Source organism: Lissotriton vulgaris, chromosome 9 (assembly GCF_964263255.1).
Source record: "Lissotriton vulgaris chromosome 9, aLisVul1.2, whole genome shotgun sequence".
Lineage (NCBI taxonomy): Eukaryota > Metazoa > Chordata > Amphibia > Caudata > Salamandridae > Lissotriton > Lissotriton vulgaris.
In genome coordinates this window covers 146,326,877-146,342,187 of record NC_141697.1, presented here as the reverse complement: position 1 = coordinate 146,342,187, position 15,311 = coordinate 146,326,877, and the positions used below count along the sequence as shown (strand labels likewise).

General features: G+C 51.0%; 1 protein-coding gene across 1 annotated transcript in view; it reads left to right on the top strand.

Annotated features, from left to right (window-relative positions):
• MGA (MAX dimerization protein MGA) overlaps window positions 1-15,311 on the top strand; it is a 734,728-nt gene that overhangs the window by 441,590 nt on the left and 277,827 nt on the right. The gene's annotated exons all lie outside the window — the stretch shown is intronic.

The window sequence follows — 15,311 nt, the reverse complement described above, 5'->3', positions numbered from 1 at the left end:
TTGATTTTTCACTAAAATATGTGCTGGTGGAAGGGTCTATTTTTTGTTTTACATAGGTTTCATATTTTTACTCTTGCTAAAAAAAAAATCAGTGTCTCACATTAAATTCTTCAGTAAACATATCTTTATTCAGCATGCATTATTTACAGGTTAGTTTACTCAATAGAAGTTTTGTATATTAATGGTCTTAATGGTTAGTTATTTACATAGTGCTGTAAGAAAGAAATATTATTATTTAACACATAACAAAACTGTCTCTTGTATCGCTGAATCTGTTTGTATTGACTATGCAAATATTCATGGAGTTTTTGTCCCTCTTTCCATCTCTCCCTATCCATTGAAACAAATAACTCTAATTACTACGATTCTTGTAGTGTATTCTTATTTCTAATAGATATTTTCAGGATTTTTTTTTACATGTAGACATATGCAAGGGCATTAGATTGATACAGAAAAGTTACAACTCTATTTGCAGTTGACAAACACAAATTCTTGAATAAGTGGGAACCGTTGGTAGTTTCTCTCGGCACGTTCCATCCCATTTATTTTTAGCTTGTTTGTGCCATCACATACTTGATTCAACGAGTCACAGAAAGTACTGTACATCTTGAAATTCAAGTCCTGTTCCTGTATATGAAAACAAGTAATCTCAGAAGTGTTTCAGCCTAATTTAGCCTTGTCAACCAGATGCATCTTGAGTTCTTTTGGTACAGAGACCATGGTAGTCATACCCATGCCTCTTACAGAGACCAGAAGTGATGAATGCCAGATTATGCCAGGATTAGAGCATACATTCCTACTTTCTTCTCTTTGAGTCCTAGAGACCCAGTAGTTCTAGAGCTGCTCCGAAGTTTGTTTGGTTTTGCCTAAATTTGGTTTCAAGACCTGCAGTGTTGTCAGTATCAGATGTCTGTGTCAAATGGTCACCATTCATGCATCTATTGGAATAGCACTCGTTACAATGCAAAAGTTTACCACGATTATACCTTTACCACGCATGCCATTTCAACTCAAAGGCATGCATGGTAAAGGTATACTCATGGTAAACTTTTGCAAGGTAAGTGACTCCAACCTACCCTACCCTAATCCCTAATGTAGTTCCACTGTACGAGCCTCCCCTGACCCCCGGTCCTCTACCTACAATAAAACTACACTACCCTGCACAACCCCCCCGACACTACACTAATTCCCCGACCCCAGTCCTCTCCTTACAATAACACTACACTACCCTGCACAACACCCTGACACTATACTCATTTCTAAAACACTACACAAACACCACAACACTACCTTAAAACACTACCACCCTGCACAACCCTACCCCTACCCCCTGTCCAGTCCCTACACTCACCCTACCCTGCACGACCCCTGCCACTACACAAAACCCTAAAATACTACCCTACACTACACAAACACAACACTACCCTGAACCATAATACACTAACCCCCGCACGACCCTACCCTCAGTCCGGTCCCTACACTCTAACTCTACCCTGCACAATCCCCCAGACAGTACCCTAAATCCTAAAACACAACCCTACACTACACAAACATTACAACACTACTTCGACACTACCCTAAACCCTTAAAAAGTAACCCCTTCCAGTGTCGACAGAGGGGCGATGCACCACGTTGTGAGGAAACTGAACACCCCAGTTTTCTCACAACATTTTGGATACCCATTACATCGCATGCGTTGTCACGCATGCGATGTAACAACTTGCTTGGTAACAGCCTCGTTGTAATGGCTGTTTAATCTGGTGTCATTCATGTAGGTTCTGGCAGAATAGGCCCTCATTCGTAATGGTACCACACAGAGCTTTTACGTACAGTTCTAAGAAGGTCATAGGGATCCATTTCTTCAGTTCCTACAAAAATAAGAGATTGCGAGTAAAGTGTTTCTTCATTCACAAGCAGCATTCCAGCTTGAGTTAACATCAGCAACTTAATGAGTTTGGGTGAGGGAGTAAACCTCAGAACTTAGCTCCTCCTTTCATACTTTTTACTCTTTCATTTATGTTTACCACTTTCACTTTTCTCTAACCTACCTATCCACTAGTTTTGTTTCCCTGAGTTTATTTTGATTATGGAGGGACTATTGGAAGCAGGTTGCAAAAACTCTTTTATTGTACATTCTGCAACCAAGCAGAAAACCACAGTTATGACCACCTGCAACGCACAGTGTGATAATTTGAATTCTTTGTTCCTGAATCAGGGTGCAGGAATTGGAGTACTCCAAGAAAGGATAGTGGCTCATGAGCAGAGGGAAGGAGGACCATACAGAATGCTGGCCACACATTTGACATTCAACAAATGGCAAATGTCGTTGAAAAATACTATTTGCTGAATTCAGATGCTTGTTTGTTGTCAAAGGAAAATCTTTACATATACTTTATTGAACAACAAGTATTCCCATTGAATGTGCTTAACATTCAGAGGAAATACTTGTTATTCAAGTACAAATTTTAAAAAGAATCAATTCATGAAACTTCAAATGCAATTTAACCTATGCAGGTACATCCTAGATTCCTAGGAATGCTAATTTTAGAACAGCAGTAAATTATTATAATTTCATTATATAGCTGCGGTATTAGCCATTTAAAAATGTCTGTTATTTGTAAAGCAGCTTGGGTTAGCCAACAACAGCCATCACTAATACTATCCACTCTCACAATCTCTTTACACTGTGGGGCCCGCCAAATAGGGACGTGGGGGCAAGAAGTCATCTTAATGGGGGCCCAAGCCAATGCCTCCGAATGGCATTTGGTCCCATAACTTTGAAATATTTGCGCGGGTTTCATTGATGTAAGCTTTTTTATGCTTTTTATTTATCTCATTTTTATCATTGTGAGTATTTGTGGATATTTATAAAAGGAAGAGGAGTTTGTACTGCATTTGGCTCGTTCTTAAAGGCTCATTAGAGATAAATCTAAAGAAGGTCCGTGAAGAAGAGAAGGTGGGCTCTCAATGCACTTTCCAATACTTTTGTAGCAATCAGCAGACTTTTCAGTCTGATTTCCTATAATTCCATGTACATTGCCTTTTTGGAGGTTTTTGCCGCCACTGGTTTAATGTGCTGAGAGCTAATGATGATGAAAGCAACTTGTAACACACATAGTAACTCCAAGGAGAGTTCCAGTGCTCAGCAAAAGGTCCGAATGTAATGAAAGTTTGTATTGTCGATTCCTGGTGAAAAGCCAGGTTTTCAATCTTTTTTTTAACACTGCGGCATTATCCAGAGTGTGGAGCTCAAAAGAGAGCTTACTCCAAAGCGCTGGTCTTAGGCAGGCGTTCGGCGTCCCCCAGCTCTGGAACAGCGAATTCTGGGAGTCTTAGCAAGCAGCCTGCTAAAAGGGCACATGTTTCTTGGGCCTGGTAAAGTGCCCCATGTACCAGCATAAGTGCCTTGAAGATGAGATTATTTTCCTGATAGGGAGCCAATGCAGAGGGTGCAACGGTGAGGACATATGCGTTCTAACTGGCAAATTCAAAAGAAAACGAGCTGCTGCACTCTAGACTACCTGAAGACTGTGCAGCAGGTATTCGGGAAGACCAAAGTATATGGCATTACCATAATCCAGTCTTGAAGTTGTCCATGCCGGAATAACCGTTTTCCTTGCAGTGAATGAGAGATACTGCAAGAACTTTTGTAGTGAGCGCAGAATTCCAAAACCAGTGCATGCCCCTGATTTAATTTGTGGCTTAAAGGACAGGCTGCTATCAAATTTGATCCCAAGATTCTTGACTATGCCATCCTGTTGGCCTAGAGGGAGGGCATCTTCAGGCAAGAAATTCTGCCTTGTTTCTGGGAGAGTATTACTGAAGAAAAGATTTTCAATTTTATCTGTGTTTCACTTAAGTTGGTGTACGGCCATCCAATTGGAAAACCACAGTCAGGCACGTTTTAATGGAGACCTCTGCGATCTCTTCTCCGCTGCCACACCAGAACGGCAGCTGAATATCATAAGTGTAAGATATAACATTTCCCTCATGGCATCTGGGCAAGTGGGTTGATATACACATTGAATACTGCTGGGCTCAGGGCCGAGCCCTGGGGAACTCCCACTGTCAACTCACGCAACTTTGAGGCGAAAGGCGAAATCCAGACCTGTTCACTTCTGCCTCGCAGAAAGGGGGAAAGCCAATCTACGGCTTGACCTATTATGCCGATGGATTAAAGACACGCTAGAAGTCTGGAGTTTAAGGATCGTATCAAAGGCTGCTGATAGATCTAACATGATCAGTGCTGCCTTCACACACGGCCTATTCTGTTACCTCCATTAGCATTGTCTCTGTACGAAAGTGGGGTCTAAAGCCCAACTGACTTGGATGGAGCAGGTTATTGGTTTCCAACTATAAAGAAGGTTGCTGCTCAACATTCTTTCTCTAGTACCTCAGACAGGGCTGGAAATAAGGAAACATGTCTGTAATTGGACTGGATTCCCGGCTATAATGATGTTTTCTTTGGCAGGGCAGAACTTTGGCCTGTTTCCTGGACCAGGGTAACATAGCTGTAGCCACTGACACAGTAAGCACCTTATTTTACAAAGAGTTAATGGCAGTAGCCCCTAAAGCTAGCAAGTGTGACGGGCACAGGTCTGATAGAGACCCTGATTTAAGGTTACTTAAATCTGTCAAAGATCTATCCAACGAAATCGCTTCAAAATATAGAGAGTAGCCTTGGTTGAGGAGAGTGTACTGGAATGTATAATGTCCAGTAAGTCCTCATCTGGTGGGGAAGCAGTAGACAGGCTGACTTTAATAATCAAGGGCCTGATTCACAAAAGTTAAGTTTAACTGAGACAAATCCTAACCATAAAGTTAGGATTTTGTCTCAGTTAAACTTAAATTTGTCTTAAGTTTAACTTAAAATCTTAACTTTAGTACTCCTAAATGCCTTCTGTGAATATCAAAAGTCGTAAAGTTAGGATTTTGTCTTAGATTACTTTTGTTAATCGGGACCCAAGATTTTATTGTGAAAGTAAGTCGCCAACTTCCCACATCAGTCTACAGAGGGATGCTGGGATCTGGCACAAGCTACCTGAGATATTAATCCTTTAACAACTTTGAAAATGTCCCTATCTGCATTCTTTATTGTTTGAAAGGGGGCGGGGTGGGGAGACTGTGGATGGTGTTTGAAGGGGAATGGTTCTATGACATGGGATGCATGTAGCTGTTTACTGGGTGGTTTGTAGGGTGCTTTGAAGCCCTGTCAAGATTGCTGCCTGCATGCATGATAACTGTTCAGTGGTGTAACAAGCTCTCCAGGGGCCCTTAGGCTAGTGAGGAAAATAAACCCATCCCAACATTTCCCTCTACCAGCTGCTGTAATTGTAATTTTGAAAAAATGCAATAATTAGAATTTGATGATCCTCCAAAACCCTGGACTCTGATGTCACTACACCTGCTGCACTATTGATAGCAACACTCCTTTACCAGTGCTGATATTTCTTTCTTTGCATTCTGGGACTTATAGTCTTGTTTCGTTCAATATAAATTCCATCTTAGGATGCAGATGAACAACTGGACTGGAGCCAGCTAGTTGGGCATGGACCTGGTAAACTTAGCAACTGTGGCTTTGAAAACGTGGTAGAGGCTGTAGCCTTAAAGAAAAGGATGTTAACATTACATTTTTACATGTCCTACTTTTGAATACCATGCACCCTGCCTTGTCAGCTACAGGGCCTACATGGGGTGACTTATTAATATTTAAAAGGAGGATTTTTACCTGTGAAAAGGGTTTATTATGACAGGCTGCAGTTCATATCTTTCACTGTTACATTTTGGCTACAGTGGTAGGTCTGAAACCATGTGTGCACTATCACTATATTGTATGGCACAATAAGTGCTGCAGTCCACTAGTGACATTTAACTTTCTGGCACTTAGCTGCATTTTGTACTAGGGAATTATAAATGTTCGAGGCATGTGGGCTGCTGAATTCATATCTGTTCATAAATCGCCGCCTAGTGTTGGGTCCGGATGATTGCATGTTGTTGTCCTGGAAGAGTCTTCGAAGTATCACGAGATAGGTGGCTCCTCCCTTGGACTATAGTGCGCATGGGCATCCTCTCCATCCTCAGATTGTTTTTTTCCGCCATTGGGTTCGGATGTACTTTCCTACACTCCAAGTTCGGAATTAACTAACTGTTCGAGGCATGTGGGCTGCTGAATTCATATCTGTGCATAGATCGCCGCCTAGTGTTGGGTCCGGATGATTGCACATTGTTGACCTGGAAGAGTCTTCGAAGTATCACGAGATAGGTGGCTCCTCCCCTGGACTACAGTGCGCATGGGCATCGACTCCATCCTCAGATTGTTTTTTTCCGCCATTGGGTTCGAATGTCTTTGAATTCCCTCTTGTTGGAATCGATTAAAAACTTTCTTAAGACCAAAAGGTCTTTAGTCTAATACGTCGGTATAGTCTTGCGTTCGGTCTTAGTTCTTCCAGCTCAGTTCCGAGCCGGATTCCCTACACCCGCGTGCTTTCGACGCGGAAGGCCCAGTCGACGCTTCAGACCCTATCGACAGTTCGTCATGGACCGTAGTCCATTTAAAAAATGTCCCGTCTGCAACTCGAAGTATCCCCACATCGACGTCCACCCAGTGTGCAACAAGTGTCTGTCGCCGGACCATGATGAAGCCAAGTGTAGGCTTGTTCACGCTTCAGGTTCAAGAAGACGCGCTTAAGCTTCGACGAGCTGCGCGCCAGGAGGCCCGGCATGCTGCACCGGCGCCTGTGGACATCTTCGATGCAGGGGATGTCGAGGAAGAATCTATCCAGGACATTAGTGAGTCGAACCCCGCGTCGGACGTCGACTACGACTACGACGCGGATGCTGAGATGTTCGAGGCCGGCGAAGTCGTCGACGAGGTAGGAGACGACGACGGGGCCCTCGGGGCGATAGAGGATAGCTCGGACGAGGAGCTTCCTCAAACTGACTCTGGGGCTGTGCCAATTCATAAGGCTCAGGTCGAGGGATCGCCATTAGGCCTTACCCAAGATCTTACAATGGGTTCTACGGCCCCGCCTTCGGGCTCGGGCACGGACATTACTGCTGAGCCACACCCTGGCTAATCGAAACCAAAAGTAAAACCTACGGTCTCAACACAAGAAACTGCGCAGGTGCCGTTCTCGAAACCGAAAGTGCGCATCGCTTTGGTCGGATCCAAGGCCTCGAAGCCCTCGGCGCCGAAGAAGCAGAAGGGTGCTGTCGAGCCGAAGGCTCAAGTCAAGGGCGTCGAGACAAAGTCTGCCGCGCCGAAGACTAAAGTCAAGGTGGTCGAGCCGAGTGCGTCGGCGCCGAAGACGGTCGACACCGGCAAAGGACCCGTCGACCCAAAGAAAGCTCTCGGTGACCCGAAGAAAGGACTAACTGACCCGAAGGTTCTCGTGACTCCGCGTCAACAGAACAGGGCCAAAGCGGCGCAGCCCGAGAGTCTACTCCTGGTGAGGCCTCGAAGGATTCTGTCGAACCGGCGCGCCCCTCCGCCGCTTTTACCAAGAAAGTGACGGACTCCCTACAGCGCATCAGGGAAAAGACCTTATCGGTCGGACCGAAGGATCCTCCGCCTCCGAAGCCGGTTGAGAAACCTCATAAGGCGTCCACGCCCATTAATTTTACGTTGCCGCCAAAGACGGCGCCGAAGGCTTTCGCTCCTAAGGCGGTCGCCAGCGTCCCCGAGAAGGTTTCCTCGGCGCCGAAGTCGTCAACGGTGGTCCCCGGCCCACGGCCTCGACGACCTTCAGTAGACGAGCATCAAGAACACTTCATTGATGCCGAAACGGGCAGGCTTTCCCTCCACAAGCGGAAAATTGCCCCGGAACGTCCAATGGAGAACTACAAGATTCCTCTCAAGAAAAAGAAGGACTCTGCTTTCACTCCCGTCTTGGTGGAACCACTTTCTCCACAGACTCATAATGTTTCGCCCTCTTACTCTGATGTGGACGCTGGGGAGGGCGATGATGAGGATGAGTACAGCTATCCTGTCTATACAGACCCTGAGGATACCTACGAACCCTGGGCCGCTGGTGCTGACCCAGGTGACCCTCAATCAGGACAAGACCCTCAACTTTTTTCTGCTAAAACGTCTCCCACAGAAGACTCTGCAGCTTTCAATGCCCTCATTGAACGGGCGGCTAACAATCACAACGTCCGGCTCCATGCTGACCCTGTTGATGTCGACTTCCTTTTTGATACCTTCTCAGTCTCAGAGAGAACTGTCAAGACTCTGCCTATGCTGACAGGTGTTTTGAAACATGCTGGCGAGATCTTTAAAAAACCTACCAGGGCGAGGGTGATAAACCCTAGGATTGAAAAGAAATAAAAGTCAGCGCCTACTGATCCTACCTACATCAAAGGACAGTTGCCTCTGGACTCCCTTGTCGTCTCGAATGCCCGGAAGAGGGCTAATTCTCAGACTACGGGTGATGCTCCTCCCCCAGACAAAGAATCTAAGGTTTTTGAGGCATCGGGGAAGAGGGTAGCAGCACAGGCAGCCAACATCTGGCGCATTTCAAATACACAAGCGCTTCTGGCGAGGTATGACAGGGCACACTATGATACGCTGGAGACCCTGTTGCAGCACCTGCCTGATGAATACAAGGAGGCAGCTGAGATGCTTATTCAGGAAGGGAAGCTGATCTCTAATGCTTCGATTAAGTGCGCTCTGGACGCGGCTGACACCGCAGCCAGGGCTGTCAACACTAGTGTTATGCTACGACGACACGCCTGGCTGAGAATCTCTGGATTTAAGCCGGAAATCCAAACCACCATCCTTAATCAAACAGTGAATCCTGTTTGGCCCGAAGGTTGACACCACCTTAGAAAAAATTAAAAAGGACACGGAAACTGATAAATCCATGGGTGCCTTGCAGTCCCAGCAGTTTCGGGGTGGGTCTTTTCGTCGCTCAAGCACTAGAGGCGTTTCCAGAGGCCAGCTCTCACATACCACGCAGTACTACAAAGGCAACACTCAGTCCACTTACACCAACAAGAGTCGAGGTGGATATCGTGGTAACAGCGCCAAGGGCAGAGGTCGTGGAACCAACAACTCCAGATCCTCTGCCACCAATAAACAGTGACGCCTTGTCACTGCCCCCCGACCACACAACACTGGTCGGGGGGAGACTCCAGCAGTTCCTGCCAGTCTGGAAATCCATCACCACTGACAGGTGGGTCAGAAAACGTATACAATACGGTTATTGTCTGGAGTTAACATCCACTCCACCCAACATACCCCCAAGACACCGTCCTATGTCTGCCGAGCATTTGCACTTATTGCAGCAGGAGGTCAAAGTCATGCTGCAAAAAGGAGCAATAGAGCTCGTGCCCGTGCAGGAAAGAGGCACAGGGGTCTACTCCCTGTACTTCTTAATACCAAAAAACGACGGGTCCCTCAGGCCCATCCTGGACCTCAGGCCACTCAACCACTACATCCTGTCGGAGCACTTCCATATGCTGACCCTGCAGCAAGTGCTCCCGTTGCTCAGTCAGGGGAATTTTCTCGCAACTTTAGATCTAAAGGATGCGTACTTTCACATTCCACTGCACCCTTCACACAGGAAGTACCTCCGGTTCACCATCCAAAATCAGCACTACCAGTTCAAGGTTTTGCCTTTCGGAGTCACCACGGCACCCAGGGTGTTCACAAAGTGCCTAGCGACAGTGGCGGCGCACCTAAGGAGACAGAACATCCATGTCTACCCTTATCTGGACGACTGGCTCATCCAGGCGAAGTCAGCCCAGCAGTGTGCCGCCCACATGTCCCACACCATTCACCTCCTTCACGATCTGGGATTCTCACTGAATTACCCAGAATCCCACCTCCAACCCGCCCACATACGGCAGTATCTAGGTGCGACCATAAACACTCTGGCAGCCACAGCACAGCCAAATTCAGTGAGAGTCAGCAGCATTCAATCGCTGATACAAAAGTTCAGACCTCAACACTCGCTTCCAGCAAGAGTGTTCATGCAGTTGATAGGCATGATGACCTCCTGCATCTCCATAGTCCTGCACGCGAGACTACATATGCGTCCGCTGCAGGAGTGCTTAGCACGTCAGTGGAATCAGGCTCACGGGCAGTTGAAGGACCTAGTGTTGGTGAGCGGTCGGGCATCCAACTCTCTGCATTGGTGGAATCCACGAAACCTTTGGAAGGGACGACCGTTCCAAGAGCCTCTGCCGCAGATCATCCTGACGACGGGCGCTTCTCTCCAAGGATGGGGAGCTCATGTACTCCATTACACTGTGCAGGGACTAAGGACGCCACAGCAGAGGAAGATGCACATCAATGTTCTGGATGGCAATCTTCATGGCACTAAAAGCCTTCAAAGTACATCTGTGCAACAAGGTCGTGTTGATCCGGACGGACAACATGACGGCCATGTACTACATTCAAAAGCAGGAAGGGACACACTCTCCACAGCTGTCTCATCTGGCTCAGAGCATGTGGAAGTGGGCCATTCAAAGGAACATCTTCCTCATGGCAGAACACCTCCCAGGCAAGGACAATCAGATGGCGGACCTGCTCAACAGGTACAGCCACCAAATGCACGAGTGGGAGATACATCCATCGGTACTCCAACCGTACTGCCAAAGGTGGGGTCATCCAGAGATAGACCTGTTCGCCACAAGGGAGAACGCAAAATGCCAAAGCTTCGCCGCCAGGTTCCCACACCCACAGTCGCAGGGCAATGCGATATGGATGAACTGGTCAGGCAAATTTGCGTACGCTTTTCCCCCAGCACCTCTGATACCGCTGGTGGCACGCAAGCTCACGCAGCACTCGATGACTCTCATCCTGGTTGCTCCAACGTGGGCTCGCCAACCATGGTACACCACGTTTCTAGGACTGTCCGTGGTACCGCATCAAAGGCTACACCTCACATCCAGCCTTCTGACGCAGAGCCATGGCGACATTCAGCATCCAGATCCGCAACAGCTCAACCTGGCGATCTGGCTCCTGAGGTCTTAGAGTTTGGCTACCTAAACTTGCCTCCTGACTGCATGGACATCATCTGGGAGGCAAGGAAGCCCACCACAAGAGCATGCTATGCGGCAAAGTGGAAGCGGTTTGTCATATATTGTACCAACAATGACATTAACCCACTGGATGCATCTATTCAAAACATTATCTGTTATTTGTTGCATTTATACAGATGTAATCTAGCGATCTGAAAGAGACACGTTAGTGATAGATTCCTTACCTTAGAATATCCCCAGGCGTCAGACTGGATCCGGAAACTTTTGCGTAGCAATACCCCTGCGCGCCGGTAGGCGTCGTCAGCGGCTCCGCGTCCGTCGTCGGCGTCGTGAGCGCCGGGATGACGTCGTCGGAGTACTTAGACGGCGCCCATGCGCGCTGACGTCAGTTCTTCTTTTTTCCGCGCCAGCTTGCGCAGATCCGGAAGAACCTCTACCCCCAGTCAATTTTTGACTGAAATTTTTGATCCTTTTGATCTCTCTCTCTTTGTCGATTTCTCGACTGTCGGTGCCAGGGATGCCCGGGTTCAAGCCTTGCTCGAAGTGCGGCCGACTCATGTCGGTCATGGACCCCCATCGCCGGTGCCTGAAGTGCTTAGGCCTCGACCACGATGATCGATCCTGCTCAGACTGCCGGGCCCTGACGTCGAAGGCTAGGCGGGAGCGGTCCCGCAAGCGTCTCGAACTGAGGCAGTCGGCCCCGCGCCGCTCCAGGTCCCGGTCCCACGGGAGGTCGAGGGACAGGTCGCGAGGTCGGAGCCATCGACGCTCCGGAAGTGGACACCGATCGTCTGGTTCCAAGTCCTCAGGTAAGAGGCATGAGAGGTCGGAGCGACGTCATCGATCCTCCGACCCGCCCCGACGCTCGCACGATGCGGCCGGGGACTCGGGCGACACCGCCCACTCGGCTCCGCGGGAGTCGCAAGCGTCGCCGCCTGCCCCACACCTTCGGGTCCCTGGGCACAGCGCGACGCCGGAGGAGGTCGAGAGGTACCTCATGGCCATGAGGGCCCTCCCTCCTCAGTCGGTTCCCGTGGCGCCTTCGGGCCGATCGGTTCCGTCTGGAGGTCCTTCCGGGTCGGGCGCTTTGGCCCCGACGACGTCGGGTGCTTCGGACCCGGCGCCGCTGGCGACTTCGGTCTCGGCGCCGCAAGACCTCGCTGGATCCGGCTCCGGATCCGGGACCTCGCCGGTCGACCTTACGACCTCGCCGGCGCCGTCCCTTCAGGTGTCGCCCCCGGCAGCCGATGTGGTTGCCGCCCCCAATGTCTCCTGCGGTTCTGCTCAGGCGTCGGGAGGGCGCCGTTTGGCGCCGATCCCGTCGGCCTTTGGAGACTTTTATCTCCACGAGGAGGCCCTGGCTGTTAATCCTGGTCTCCAGGACACAGGTGACGAGGAGAATTGGGAGGGGTCCGAGGACCCTCTGGCACATGATTGCCAGTCACAGCAGGACTGGACATATGAGCTTGGGGAGGCCAGTGGTATTGACACCTCGCCAGACACTGGATTTACATCGCCCCCGACTGTGGCTTCGGAGGCGGGTTCTGCTTACAGCGTAGTGTTGACGAAGGCAGCTAAGGCCTTAAACCTTCAGCTCCCCGTCGCGGCCGTGAGGACTAATCTCCTCACAGAGGTCCTCAAACCGCAGTCAGGCTCCGCGGAGCCCCTCCTGCCGTTCAATGAGGCCTTGTGTGACGTTCTTCTGGGCACTTGGTCCAAGCCCGCCACAGGCCCCCCTGTGGACAGGAACGTGGCCAGACGCTACCGCCCGGCACCGGGCGACCCATGCTTTTTGTCCACCCATCCCACCCCCGAGAGTCTGGTCATCCAGGCCTCAAACTCCCAAACCGCATTCCCGTCTGCCCCGCCCGACAGGGAATCCAAGAGATATGAACAGTTCGGGAAGAAGGTTTTCTCGTCTGTAAGCCTAGGGCTGCGGTCTGTGAACACCGCCTGTCTCTTGGGCCGCTACACCGACACTCTGTGGGACACGGTTGCGGAGGTGCTGCCAAAATGCCCGGAGGAGGTCCAGGCTAAACTCAGCCAAGCCCTTGCGGACGGCCGAGATGCAGCACGCTTTTCTATCCGGTGTGGGCTTGATACAACGGACTCACTGGGCAGGGCGATGGCAACGACGGTGGCGGTTCGACGCCACGCCTGGTTGAGGTCCGCCAACTTCTCGGCCGATGTCCAGGCCACCCTCCTCGACATGCCGTTTGATGGCCTTCGGCGACAAGGCAGACCATGCGCTGGAACGTTTCAAGGACTCCAGGGCTACGGCCAAGTCCTTGGGCCTTACGGCCCCACGCCAGCAATCGGGTGCCTTTCGCTCCTTTCGTGGCCACGGAAGGGGCGCACCACCACGGACCGCCAGCCACACGCCGCAAAATGTCCAGCAGCGCGGTGGCGGACGTGGGAACTGCCGTGGCGGTCGGGGCCCGCGGCGAGGCCAGTCCACACCTCCCTCAGCAGCACCTGCCTCAAAGCCTTCCTAGTCCGAGTTTTCAGGCCCATGTGACGCCTGTGGGGGGCAGGGTTCGCTATCACCTCTCCCACTGGCATACAGTCACTTTGGACAGGTGGATGCTGCAGATTGTCCGAAGGGGCTACTCCCTCCCCTTCGAGGCATCCCCTCCATCCATGCCACCACAATGCCACCGTGTGTCGGGGGATCACTTGCAACTTCTGCAAGAGGAGGTCTCGGCCCTCTTGGCCAAGAGGGCCATTGAGCGCGTTCCTGGGCCAGAAGTAGGGTGTGGTTGTTACTCCCACTACTTTCTGGTGCCCAAGAAGGGCAAAGGGGGCCTACGCCCTATCTTGGACTTGCGGAACGTCAACGGCTTCCTCCGGACGGAGAAGTTCAAGATGCTCACTTTGGCTCAGGTCCTGGCTGCCCTGGACCCGGGAGACTGGATGGTAGCGTTGGACCTGCAGGACGCCTATTTCCACATCCCCGTCCTGCCGGCCCACCGGCGTTACCTGCGGTTCACGGTAGGCCAAGAGCACTTTCAGTTTACCGTGCTCCCCTTCGGCCTTACCAGCGCCCACGGGTGTTCACGAAGGTGATGCCGGTGGTCGCAGCTCATCTGCGCAGGCAGGGGGTATCAGTCTTCCCCTACCTCGACGACTGGTTGTTGAAGGCGGGCTCGCCCCAGACAGTCGTCAGCCACCTCCAGACTACGGCCGACCTCCTGCACCTGCTGGGGTCCTCCATCAATGTGCCGAAGTCGCACCTGTGTCCCTCTCAAAAGCTCCTCTTCATCGGAGCGGTTCTCGACTCGGCGCAGTTTCGTGTTTATCCACCCGAGCAGCGGGTTCGGGATATTCAGGCTCTGGTTCCCATCTTCCAGCCGTTATCCCGAGTCTCGGTCAGGTTGACGCTGCGGCTTCTGGGACTGATGGCCTCCTGCATCCTTCTGGTGCGTCACGCCAGGTGGCGGATGCGGGCTCTACAGTGGGACCTGAAGTTTCAGTGGGCCCAGCATCAGGGCAACCTGTCCGATCATGTCCTGATCTCGGAGGGCACTGCGAGACAACTGCAGTGGTGGCTCACGGACCGCGACTGGGTCAGTGGCAGATCCCTCTCCCTACCCCACCCAGAGCACATAGTTGTGACGGACGCGTCCCTCCAGGGCTGGGGGGGCCACATGGGAGAGGCGGAGATCAGAGGCCTCTGGTCTCCGGCGGAGTCCCGGCTCCATATCAACTTGCTGGAGCTTCGGGCGATTCGTCTAGCACTGAAAGCATTCCTCTCCTCTGTCCGGGGACGTGTAGTGCAAGTGTTCACCGACAACACCACCGCCATGTGGTACTGCAACAAACAGGGCGGGGTGGGGTCGTGGACCCTTTGCCAGGAGGCTCTGCGCCTATTGCAATGGCTGGAACATCAGGGCGTGACCCTGGTGGTTCAACACCTGGCAGGCTCTCTGAATGCCAGGGCGGACGAACTCAGCCGTCGGTGCATGATGGATCACGAATGGCGTCTGAACTCGGACGTGGCGCAAGGTCTCTTTCAGCAGTGGGGAGAGCCTTGGTTAGATCTATTCGCCACAGAAGAGAACGCGCAATGTCATCAGTTCTGCGCGTTGGAATTTCCAAGGCGGCACTCGCTCGGAGACGCTTTTCGTCGCGAGTGGAGCTGCGGTCTGTTGTACGCCTTTCCGCCTATACCACTTCTGCCCAGAGTGCTGAAGAAGATCAGGCGCGACCGGGCCCAGCTTATCCTTGTGGCTCCGGACTGGGCACGAAGATTCTGGTATCCCGAGCTACTCAGCATGTCAGTCGATCCCCCGATTCGTCTGCCTCTTCGGGAGGACCTTCTGTCG